This window comes from Arvicola amphibius, chromosome 2 (genome assembly GCF_903992535.2).
Source record: "Arvicola amphibius chromosome 2, mArvAmp1.2, whole genome shotgun sequence".
Lineage (NCBI taxonomy): Eukaryota > Metazoa > Chordata > Mammalia > Rodentia > Cricetidae > Arvicola > Arvicola amphibius.
This window is the reverse complement of record NC_052048.2, coordinates 117,643,780-117,656,979: the sequence shown is the minus strand read 5'-3', so window position 1 is coordinate 117,656,979 and position 13,200 is coordinate 117,643,780. Positions and strand designations below refer to the sequence as shown.

General features: G+C 41.2%; 1 protein-coding gene across 7 annotated transcripts in view; it reads right to left on the bottom strand.

Moving 5' to 3' along the window:
- The window catches only part of Thada (THADA armadillo repeat containing), a 301,348-nt gene that overhangs the window by 177,287 nt on the left and 110,861 nt on the right, over positions 1-13,200 (bottom strand). The gene's annotated exons all lie outside the window — the stretch shown is intronic.

Genomic DNA, 13,200 nt, shown 5'->3' with positions numbered 1-13,200 from the left:
TTCAAACACAGAGGGTTCACTATTTTCTTATTGCTGCTGTCATTCTAGATGCTACAGGCCTATAAGCACCTGTGCGTTTATCAGGTATTAGGAAAACAAAAGTTATTTTCTAAGGAGATATTTGACTCTGACAAAACAGATGTCCTGATCTAAAATTCTTAATAGCCTTATTTTAAGAAAACACATCTCTCCTGTAGCTCACCTAAAAGGCCAGGGTTCCAATGGCTGCAACACAGAAGACCTGAGCTATATGTCCTTGCCAGGAAGTATTCTCACAACTTAGCATGAACCAAAAGTTCATGCCAGGTGGCTGATGCTATACTAGTTCTAGCCTCCAGCCTGCCATGATTATATGAGTTTTCATGGCCATAGTGAGTAAGGAACCACCACTCAGAATCATGCCTCACTATATGGAGGCAGGTCAAAGGCTTTGGGGTGCATGTACAGGTCTGTGTTAGAAGTTTATTTTAAAAGGGCAAAGCCACGGCACCATTTCAGACCGCATCGAGTCTTCTCTAAATCCTGGAACATAAGAAGCTTGTCTCTCATTTGTCATATAATGAAAACTATTATGTCACTTCAGTTTTCTCATCAAAGTGGCAAATAACTATAGAAGATTAATTGCTCCCTACTTATTTCCTAGAGAAAAAAATCTAAATTCATTAGCCTAATAGCTGACTTACTTTTCTAGGCATTTCTTTTTCATCTTTATAACTAATCATATAGAATGTCTTTTAATGTCATCAACATTCTATGTTCTGTCTAGCCTCATACTGTGACAACTGTTGTGTCCTTGCTGGGAATATACCCCCCATGTTACCACTTCTTTTTTCAGGCTAACTCCAGATAAATCTTCTGTTTTAGCCTGAGGCAAGTCTCTTGTAGTGCATCTTTTCTGATAACTTGAGTTCAAGGCAGTTTTACATTAGCTATAACAAAATATCTGAGGTTTGGTAGCTGTATAAAGCAAACAAGTTTATTTTTGTGCATAATCTAGTAGGTTCATGGGCATGGTACCACATCAGCTTGGCTCTGGTAAGGACATCAAGGCAGATAGTGTGTAGAAGGAAAAACTGTTAATTAGAAAGGAAGTCAGATAACAAATCATAAATCAGGGTGTGCTGGCTAGTTTTAAGTCAACCTGACACAAGCTGGAGTCAATCTGAAAGGGGGAACCTCAACTGAGAAAATGCTCCCATGAAACTAGCCTCTGATCAGGTCTGTGGTTCATTCTCTTGATTGATGATTGATGTAGGGCTTACAATGGGTAATGCCATCCCTGGCCTGGTGGTCCTGGGTGCTATAAATCAGGCTGAGCAAACCATGGAAAACAAGCCAGTAAGCAGCACTCCTCCATGGCCTTTGCATCAGTTTCTGCCTCCAGGTTCCTGTCCTGTTCGAGATTCTGTTCTGACTTCCCTCAGTGATGGACTATGATGTGGAAGTGTAAGCTGAATAAATCTTTTTCTCTCCAAGTTGTTTTCTGGTCATGGTGTCTTATTACAGCCATAGAAACCATAGTAAGACACAGGGCTTTTTTTTACAACCATTTGCTCTTATGAGAACTGACTCGGTTTCCCATTACTTTATTCCCTTCAATTGTGGTACCCCAATGACCTCCCAATGAGGTTTTAACTCTTAGAGGATCCACCTGTCAACAGTTCCATTCATGAACTGTTGGGGGGCTGGCAAGGTGGTTCAGCAAGTCAAGGTGCTGCTGCCAAGCCTAGTGACTGAATTCAATCACAAGGACCCATACAGTAGGAGAGAAACCAAGCTCCTCTGCATGCTGCCTTCTGACCTCCAAACATGGCATACCATGGCACAAATGCTACTCACAGGCTTTAAAACAAAGAGAAAACATATTCACACCAAAGAACTTGGTGAGGTCTATTTCCTTGGTTCTATACTACAATCCATGCTGCCCCTATCACATCACTACAGCAAGTCGTCCATGCACCTTCCTGCTCACCTATTTCTCCTGCCAGAATATACTATTTCCCCAGGCAGAGACTAAAGCTATCTTCTTTTTCCCATTGTATCTCAGACACTAAGTATGATGCCCAGTTTGCAGTTGGCATCCAATAAACAGCAGCAGGGGCTGGGACTGCAGCTCAGTTCTAAAGCATTTACTTGCCTAGCACGTGAGACCCTGAGTTCCATCTCTAGCAAGTTTTAGAAAAAGAAAAAGAAAGAGCTGATCGTCTCAAAACAAGTAAGAACCACAAGAAATAGGCGTTGAGTACAAGAAGCAAAGGACTAGACAGACAAAGAAAAAAGGAATCAGGAACAAGACAGCAAGAAAGTAACCCCACCAAGTCCTCCCTGGCAATCCAGAAATGGTGCTGTTAGCAAACTGAGACACCCTGTGAGGACTTGATATTTCTTAAGCACAGATAAGTCATATCTCGTTGGCTTACAAGCAGTTCAATTCTAGTTCACTCCAATGAGCAAACAGGCTGATGCTAGCTCCACAGAAGGTATAGGAAGCCCTCAGGGTAAATTCTTCAGACAGACAGGGTATTTCAAACTTCTTTTTTTATCTATGTACTCAAAACTAGCCCTGTGGCCTTTTTAGATAATAGAAAGGATGTGGGGGCGGAGCTGAACCGCCATCAGCACGCCCTCCTAGAGAGGGAAAGGAGCCCTGAGTGGTGAGTGGGATAAACAGGCAGACGTGGCAGAAACAAACAAGCCAGGGTAAAGCCAGCACAGCAGCTTTCCCTCAGCCTGTGCAAGACAAATGCTAATTTGGTCTCAGCAGGTAAGGGAATGTCAGCCAACCAAGGAAACACCTGGTGGGACTTTGGGCAAAACTTCCCCAAACTATGACCACAGGATACCACATATGGCACTCTACAGTACACTTCACAGGCCTGACTACTCTGAGAAACTAGTCACAGGGAAAGCTACCAAAAGCTCATATTCTAACATTTACTGTGACAAATGAAGTCTACGTTGGGGACAATATATACATATAGTAAAAAGGACTGCTCAGAGACAAGAAGATTTGTGAAATGTGGCCACCTTCATTCACTACAGAAATCCCTCCCCTCAGCCACCTTTAACTCAAAAAACTCCATGACTCTGTTCTTGTTTGTAGTTATAATGAAGCTTCAATCATTTAACTTGTCTTCAAGTTCAATATGTGGTGGGATTCTTGTGTATATGCACATAAATAATGTTTTTAATTTTAATTTTTATTATTAATCTGTGTGTACACAAGCATATGCACACGAGAGCGTGTGCTGTGTGTGTATGTATGCATATGACTATATGCATGCCACTGTACATGTATGGAGGTCAGAAGACAACTCAAGTGTTTGTCCTTGCCTTCCACCTTTCTTGAGACAGGGTCTTTTGTTGTTTGTAGCTAATATGTCAGACTAGGTGGCCCATGATCTTCCAGGCTATTCTGCCTCCATTTCCGAATTCACCATAAGAGTGCTGGGATTATACATATATTTTAATGTGACCAGCTTCACGTACAAATGAGCCACCCTCCAACCCTTAAATCTTTAACTGTTAATCTGTTGCCTATCAATTTAACTCACAACTCAGGTAAAGAATGTACAAATGCAAGCCATTCATTTTGCCCCCACTTGTAGGCCCTTGGATTAACACAGAAGTCACATGCAGAACTCTACATCTCTAGAGTTATGGCAAAAGGAATCAGGTGTGTACTTCTCACCTGACCTGTGAAGTGTTGACTCCAGAGAGCCCGGACAACATTGGAAGAAAGCAGGTAGGCAGCAGAGGTTTTCTAAACTGATGGTAGTGTCTGCTTGGCGCTGGTTGGTTTTATTTTAAAAATGTTATTAAAATTATGATAGCCTAACTTCTTTTATTTTAAAGATTAAAGAGTATTTATTTTACTTATGCTTATCGGTATTTGCATGCATGAGTTTAAGTGTATTGAGTACACAAACCAGCCCACGAGGGCCAGAAAAGGGTACTGAATCCCCTGGACAAGAGTTGCAGGTATTTGTGATCCTCCATGTGGGTGCTGGGAACCAAACCCAGGTTCTCTGCAGCAAGGGCTTTTAACTAGTGTGAGCCATCTCTACAGCCCCATCTTTTTGTTTTGTTTACATAGGACTCACTATGTAGCCCGAAACTTACTATGTAGACCAAGTTAGCATCAAACTCACAGAGACTTGTCAGTCTCTGCCTCACAGTGCTAAGATTCAAGTCTTCATACCACACACCTGCCTAGCCTAACTTTCTTTATGGAAGAAAACTCAGATAATAAAATACCACGGAAAAATCTAAAACATAAACTCAACCCTCCATGTTAGTCACCAATATGAAGTGCTGATCTGTCCATCTCTCTCTTCTCCTTATGTATTACTCTATGATCTACTTGCTTGCACTTACAGATATGTCAAGGGTAAGTTCAGCCAGGTATGCTGACACACTTGTGTAATTCCAGCATATGGGAGATGGAGGCAGGGGAATGGTGAGTGTAAGGCCAGTCTAGGCTACAGAGTAAACCTTGTCTCAAACAATACAAACACTTAGTTCCATGTTCATCTGAAGCCACCTAAAAACAGCAGCTTCTCTGAGGCATACTCTGGGACTCTCTCAGAGTTCAGAAGTTTCTTCAGGGCACTAACCAGGAAACCAAGATGAAAGGACGTTATCCCCTTGGCTAGGCCATGTGGACAGTGGTTTTTATTCCAATCATGTTTGTATGTTACTTGGTCTGTCTGCACATTCCATATCTAATCATGGTAAGGCTGCAGCTCTAGCCCTTGAGTTCTGGGAAAGCAACCAAGCTTAGATCATTTGGTCTACTTTGAATCCAGTCCAATATTTAACAGCTTTAAAAATCTTGGTCTGAGGTTAAGAGCTCCTGCTGCTCTCCAAGAGGACCTGTGATCAGTTCCCAGCACCCAATTTACAACTGTCTGTAACTACAGTTGACCTGAGAGGGCACACACACATGGCATATACTCACACAGACATATACACATAGATAAAAACTTAAATTATAAACTCAATAAATGTATTGCACTTATTGAGGGCCTGAATTAAGTTTCCAGTACCCACATCAACCACACACAAACACACAAGCACGTATAACTATAGATTCAGGAAATCCCAGATGCCTCTGACTTCCTTAGGTACCTTTACACCCCACACAGACACACACACACACACAGACACACACACACACACACACACAGACACAGACACACACACGAGAGAGAGAGAGAGAGAGAGAGAGAGAGAGAGAGAGAGAGGGGGGGGGGGGGGGAGAAGGAGGAAGGGGAAGAAGGGAGGGAGGGAGGGAGGGAGGGAGGGAGGGAGGGAGGGAGGGAGGGAGGGAGGGAGGGAGGGAGGGATCGCTCCGTGGGTAAAAGCACTTGCTGTGCAAGCTTGATGACTGAGTTTGAGCCCCGGTACCCACATAAAAAGCTGGATGCAGAAGTGCTTATCTGTAATCCCAGCACTTATACCATGAGATGCAAGACAGAGACTGGAAAAATACCTGGAAGCTTGTGGATCGGTAGTACACACTGCAGAAATAAGACAGACCAGCCTCAGAACTTGGGGAGTAAGAACTGACTCCCCAAAACTGTCTCTCACACATCCATGTTTCCCACAAACATTTCACTGAAATCAAGCTTCAGTCTCTTTTAAAAACTCTGCCCTTAAGATCTGCCACACAGAGGAAAAGTTAAAATGCCAGAAGTCTATGCGCTGGAGCTTTAACAAAGGCAACCCTATGCAAATAATAATGCAATGAAAAAAAGGTTTTCAGTTAAACATGTCTGCAAGAAAATAAAGCTATTCCACGAGAATCCCTCTACACGCAGCTCCTATCACTCTCAATCATCTCAGAGGACGATCAATAGAGTAATGCACAAAGGACTAAGGAAAAGCAAGCAAGGGCAAGCAAAAGCATGCAGGCCTGAGCAGCTGCATAGTAAACAGCAGCAAAGGCAGAGGCTGTGCCCAGCTTTGAAAAACAGGTCTTATTCACAGGCCATGGAGCAAACACCATAAACTCTGTTGTTATATGGAAATAAACATTGAAGGCAAAAACCTGGAGGTTTGCAGTTGATGTTTCAAATGGGAACCCAATAAACTATCAAAATGGGGCTGCTCCCTACATTCTGGCTAATAAAACCAGCCCAGAGGAGAGAAATTCAGCTAAGGGCCCGTCTGCTTGCCACAGTGATTGCTGATAAAACAGCAAGCTCATTTTAAGAAAAACAATGTCCCCAAATGGAAACAGGCCTACAAAGAAGACAAAGCACACACATGAATTAAAAGGACATGATCAAATATAAACTAATAAAACACAAACAACTCATTAAAAAGAAATCTGGATTTGGAACCCCACCAGACCATCTCTGACTCTATTCTTGGAAGCTTCTCCTCAGCCCTAACTGGGTTGGCAGCAGCATCTCCTGCAGTGGTCAAGGTCAGCACACAAATGAGTGTGACAATAGAAAGAGATAAACCTGCTGTCCTGGCTAGTGCAAGCCCATAATCCCAGCAGGCAAGAGGTTGAGGCAGATGGATCACCAAGCTTGAGACCATCATGGTCTACCTATGTCTTGTTGAAACAACCACAAAGAAAAAAAGAAGGCTGCCATCAGTATTTCCAGAGTCAGTCTAAAATTCAAGCCCGTGGGCACGATGGAGGTGACAGAACATCTGTGCTGCAAGTAGAGGAGCCTGGGGTTGACCCTAGGCACTCCCAGAACAAACCCGCAAGCCACTGTGATCTCTGCAATGGTTCTAACAGGAAAGCCTTGGGCCTCAGGACCTCTACAAAAGTGCTAGCAGGAATCACATCTCCTCCCTTCTTGTCCTCTGAAAATGAACAGTTCCCAAGCTGCCACAGTGCCCACTAGAATACTCTATCCAGAGAGGGGGAGGGTGGTCTTGGTTCTGAAGTGTTCTGGCTGCAAGTCATCCCTTGGAAAGCCACTGGTCCAGGACAGGGCTTGGAAACACATTTCTCATTCACTGCCAGGAAGTGAGTCGGTATGCCTCTCTTAAATTCCTCTATGTGCAAGTTTATATGGCTTTTTTCCCATAAGGAACTGTTTCTTAGAAAATGTTTCTTGGGCTAGTGAGATGGCTCAGCAGGTGAAGGCACTTTGCCAAGCCCGGCAACCCGAATTCAGTCCCTAGGACCCACATGATGTAAGGACAGAACCAACACCCATGAATTGGGCCTCCACATGTACACAACAGCACCTAAGTATGTCTACACACACACACACACACACACACACTCACACAGACAAATGTAAAAAAAAAATTAAAAAAGAAAATGTTTCTGATTGAAGTCCATCACCTCAGAAGTCTCAGAATCATGTAGTCTGTAGGAGTTTGACTTCATGGTCATTCTGTAAGGGATCTGTGCTAGACTGTTCACAGAGATGAGCCACAGCCTCCTTCCCCTGGTTGTACAGTTCTCCTTTCTTTCAAGATGTAGGTGTACTTCTCAACTCCTTGCCTCCAGAATGCCTTGTAACTTGCTGTGATCAAAGGAGGTCGTGGAGATGGCACTGTGCTAGTCTGGGCTTAGGCTTTTAAGAGGCAAGGCAACTTCTGTATTCATTCTCTTGATGCTCTAACTATCCTGCTGGAGAAATCCCATCAGCCTCTAGTCATCTGTGCTCCTGGTTCTAGATGAGGTCATTTCAGATGATGTTACATGATACAAACGAAATATCTGAAAAATTCTACCAAGGAACTTCTACAACTCATAAACACTTTCAGTAATGTAGCAAGATACAAGATTAACTCAAAAAAAATCAGTAGCCCCCCTGTACACAGATGATAAAAGGACTGGGGAAGAAATCAGAGAAACAACACCCTTCACAATAGCCACAAATAGCATAAAATATCTCGGAGTAACCTAACCAAACAAGTGGAAGACTTGTATGACAAGAACTTTAAATCTTTGAAGAAAGAAATTGAAGAAGACACCAGAAAGTGGAAAGATCTCCCATGCTCTAGGGTAGGCAGAATTAACATAGTAAAAATGGCAATCTTACCAAAAGCAATCTACAGATTCAATGCAATGCCCACCAAAATCCCAGCAAAATTCTTCAAAGACCTCAAAAGAACAATACTCAACTTCATTTGGAAAACAAAAAACCCAGGATAGCCAAACAATGCTGCACAATAAAAGAACTTCTGGAGGCATCACAATCCCTGACTTCAAACTCTACTACAGAGCTACAGTACTGAAAACAGCCTGGTACTGGCATAAGAAAAGACAGGAGGACCAATGGAACTGAATAGACGACCCGGATATCAATCCACACATCTTCGAACACCTGATATTTGACAAAGAAGCAAAAAATATCAAGTGGAAAAAAGAAAGCATATTTAACAAGTGGTGCTGGCATAACTGGATATCAACATGTAGAAGAATGAAAATCTGTCACCATGCACAAAACTCAAGTCCAAATGGATCAAAGACCTCAACATAAAGCCAGCCACACTGAACCTTATAGAAGAGAAAGTGGGAAGTACACTTGAACGCATTGGCACAGGAGACCACTTCCTAAATATAACCCCAGCCGCACAGACACTGAGAGAAACAATTAATAAATGGGACCTCCTGAAACTGAAAAGCTTCTGTAAAAAGCAAAGGACACGGTCAACAAGACAAAACGACAGCCTACAGAATGGGAAAAGATCTTCACTAACCTCACATCAGACAGAGGGCTGATCTCCAAAATATACAAAGAACTCAAGAAATTAGACACCAAAAGATCACATAATCCAATAAAAAAAAATGGAGTACAGACCTAAACAGAGAATTCTCAACAGAGGAATCTAAAATGGCTGAAAGACACTTAAGGAAATGTTCAACATCCTTAGTCATCAAAGAAATCCAAATCAAAACAACTCTGAGATTCCATCTTACACCTGTGAGAATGGCCAGATCAAAAACTCTGATAACAATTTATGCTGGAGAGGTTGTGGGGAAAAGGGAACACTTCTGCATTGTGGGTGGGAATGCAAGCTGGTACAACCCCTTTGGATGTCAGTGTGGCGATTTCTCAGAAAATTAGGAAATAACCTTCCTCAAGACCCAGTAATACCACTTTTGGGTATATATCCAAAGGGTGCTCAATCGTGCCACAAGGACATGTGCTCAACTATGTTCATAGCAGCTTTGTTTGTCATAGCCAGAACCTGGGAACAACCTAAATGTCCCTCGACCGAAGAATGGATAAGGAAAATGTGGTACATTTACACAATGGAGTACTACACAGCAGAAAAAAAATAACGACAGCTTGAATATTCAGGAAAATGATGGAGCTAGAAAACATTATTTTGAGTGAGGTAATCCAGACACAGAAAGACAATTATCACATGTACTCACTCATAGGTGGTTTTTAAACATAAAGCAAAGAAAGCCAGCCTACAAACCACAATCCCAGAGAACTTAGACAACAATGCGGACACTAAGAGAGACTTACATAGATGTAATCTACATGGGAAGTAGAAAGTAGAAAAAGACAAGATCTCTTGAGTAAATTGGGAGCATGGGGACCTTGGGAGAGGGTTGAAGGGGAGAGGGGAGCGACAGGGAGGAGAGCAGAGAAAAATGTAGAGCTCAATAAATACCAATAAAAAATAATAAATAAATAAATAAATAAATAAATAAATAAATAAATAATTATCTGGCTGAATCCAGCTAGCTCTCAACGTTGTGGGAAATTCTAAACTGTTAGTTTAGACACTAAATTTCATGGTGGTTTTTTATACAGAAAAGTATTATAATTAAAGGCATTGAGTTAGACTGAAGTAAAGAATCAGTAACAAGGAACATACAAGTTACTTTATTATGTCGAATTACTGTTCTTGAGGCTAGAAATCTGCAATTAGTACTGATGATGTCAGCAGAGTATCTTTGGAGGCTCCCTGAGAGAATTCTACCTTCATCTCTTGCACCTTCTGGTGATGGTCAGCATTTCCTGGCTTGTGGTTACATGACTGTGGCTCTGTGGCCACACTGTTTTCTCCTTTCTGTCTTTAAACTTCAGGTATGAAACGTACTACACCTCAGCAGATCACCTGCTGGGCTTGCATAGTCAAAAGAGTCTGTTCAAAGAATCGTGTGTTAAACCTAGTTCCAGCTGCTCCCCTCTGAAAACCAGACTTGGAGAAAGGATCATATTTCTAAAGATACCTAGAAAGGAAGCCCACACACCGAGTGAGGAGGTTCTTGCTTACCTTGGGCTTACTCCTCACACTGACACAGTCTTTAACAACCAAGACACCAGCCCAACTCCACACCCTGGGTACATATAGTAGACTGAAATATATAGTTTTGAACAAAAAGAAAATCATTCATTCACGGGGGGGGGGAGGAGGGATACAATAAACTGCCCCTAGGAAAGACCAATATGTAGACTTGCTAGACAAAGACTTTAAAATGACTGTCTTAAAAATGTTTAAAGAATTAAAAAAAGACATGGAGAAAGTCAAGAAAATAATGTATTAACAAAAACCTACCACTCCAGAGAGAAAAACCTAAATAAATAAGGGAAGAAATTCTGGAGCTGAAAAGGAGAATAAGAGAGTGGAAGTTTCACCAAGGGAAAAAGAATACTCAAGGTGGACACAGGACAACCAAGAGACTGTACCTGACCAACAGAACAGAGTTCAGAAATGCTGGCAGAGCCTAGAAGTGGTACGGGACACCACTGAGGAGATCACCATAAACACCATCAGTTTCTAAAGAGATAGGGTCTAAGGAATATTATGCAAAGTCCTATTTGAAGGAAGATGAGGATCAGCATAAAAAAAGCTCAGCAAACTCTGCCGAGAGACATCCGAGAAAGCCATAGCCCTAAACATGCTATCATCAAAATGAAGACAGCAGGAAGTAGTGAAAGGAAGCAGGCCTCCACCACATAGGAGTCTGCGTAAGAAGACTGCCAGCAGACTTCTCACCAGACACGCTAGAAGCCAGTGATGGCCAAAACACAACCATGAACCAAGAATCATATACTTAAAAGTTAGGGAAAACTAGGGTGGTGACATCTGTCTGTACTTGCACCACACCTGGGACACAAAAGAAGGAGGGTCTTTAGTTCAAGGCCAGTCAAGTCTGTCTACCAAGATCCTGTCTCTCTGTCTCTGTCTCTGTCTCTCTCTCTCTCTGTATAAACACACACACACACACACACACACACACACACACACACACACACACACACACACACGGAGAAATGAAGGCATCCTTAATAACAAAACAAAACAAAACAGAAGCAAAGTGAGCTTACTTCCCTGGACCTGCAGGAATCGCTAAGATGCCCTGTAGCTGAAGTGGAAGGGCACGCAGAAAGACATAAGGTCACGTGAAGAAATGACCAGGATCAGGTAGCGAGGAGCATGGGCAATTAAGAAAGCATTAGTGAACTTTAAAAATTCAGTCTTCTTTTTTAAATAACCCCAAGAACTTAATTTTTGCAATTTGAGTTTTCTTCACTTTAGAATGAGATGTGTAACAGGTACACAATTTTGGTTCCTTTTACAATCCAAAGACTTTAAAAATTTATACTTCTTTTTTTTTTAGATTATAACTACATCATTTCCTCCCTTGCCTTTCCTTCTTCCAATCGCTCCCATATTGTGTGCCATGACCCCATTGTCAGCTCTCTTTCAAATTCACAGCCTCTTTTTCATTAATAGTTGTTATAAATACAACTGGCTCAGCCCTTATAATGTGACTTGTATGTTTTCCTAGCTGACCATTTGGTATTAAAAAACCAATTCAAGTGTTCTCTCCCAAGGAAGACTATTTCCTCTGTTCTCAGCATCCCTTTCTTGCCTGCAGTTCTTTTTATGACTTCACTTTATTATCCAAGTAACTTCAGCAACTAATTCTCCTTCTCTAAAATAGGCAAAGTCTCCATGTAGTCAAGGATGATTTGAATCTCTGACCCTCCTCTCTCTACCTCCCAAGTGCTGGGAATACAGTTATGCCACAACCCCAGTTCATGAGAGCCTAGATTTGAACCCACATTTATGCACTCAAGGGAAGCACTTGATTAGCTGAGCTACATCTTAGCATGTGAGACTAGTGCGTTAAACAAGAAAAAGCTGTCAGGTATAATCCTAGCATGGAAGAGGATATCTGAGTTTGAGACCAGCCTTGTCTACATAATGAAACCCAGGACAGCCAGACCTGCATAGTGAGACTCTGTCTTGAAAAAAACCAAAAACAAACAAAGACAATAAAATACTACTACTTTAAAGCCAATATTATTAAAACTTTGGTTTGTAACTTCACATTTTGTTTTCTAGACAATTAGGCTAATATGAAAAAACAACAGTTTTAAAAAACTATTTTAAACAATAGTTCTTTAAAAATTTATGTTTTTGAACACAGTGTATGTGGCACTTCAGTATCACATAACATCAGTAACTAAAGGCAGATAGAATGAGCTCACAGATGTAGTACTGTATATTATTGAAGTTAAGGTGATAGGGATTCAAATTAGAAGATAATGTTAGAATATTAAGTGTAACATGCACGGTAACTACAAAGTGTTTAAAGAATATCACATATAACAAAGCAAATGAGGAAAACAGTTTTAAAATTTACAGTATACTAACAGGCTCAGAAATATGGCTCAGCAGTTAAGAGCACCTGCAACTCTTACTGAGGATGTGGGTTCAGTTCCTAGCACCCATATGGTTGCTTACAATCTTCTATAACTCTAGTTTCAGGGGATCCTATGCCCTCTCTGGTCTCCATGGGTACCAAACATGCAAAATGATACAAACACATACACACACACTCAGACAAAACATTCATGTACATAAAATAAATCTTTAGAAAAATAAACAAATATAAATTTAAGTTCTCAGTCCCCAAAATCAACTAAACACAAGAGACAATAATGTAAGAAATGAGGGAAAATAAAGCTGTATGTTATGTAGGAAATAGTCAAATGATACATGTAAGTCCCTTCTTATTAGCAATCACCTTAAATGTAAATGGATTATATTCTCCAACTAATAAGACAAGACACTAACAGAACAGACTTTTATAAAACATGATCCCATAATATGCTGTCTAGGAGACTTGCTTTAGAGTAGAGACAAATAAGCTTAAAGTGAAAGAATGAAAAAAATGTATTCCACATAAACAGTAATTAGAAAAATAGATGGCTATAAATAAGACAGTACCAGGTCACTGAG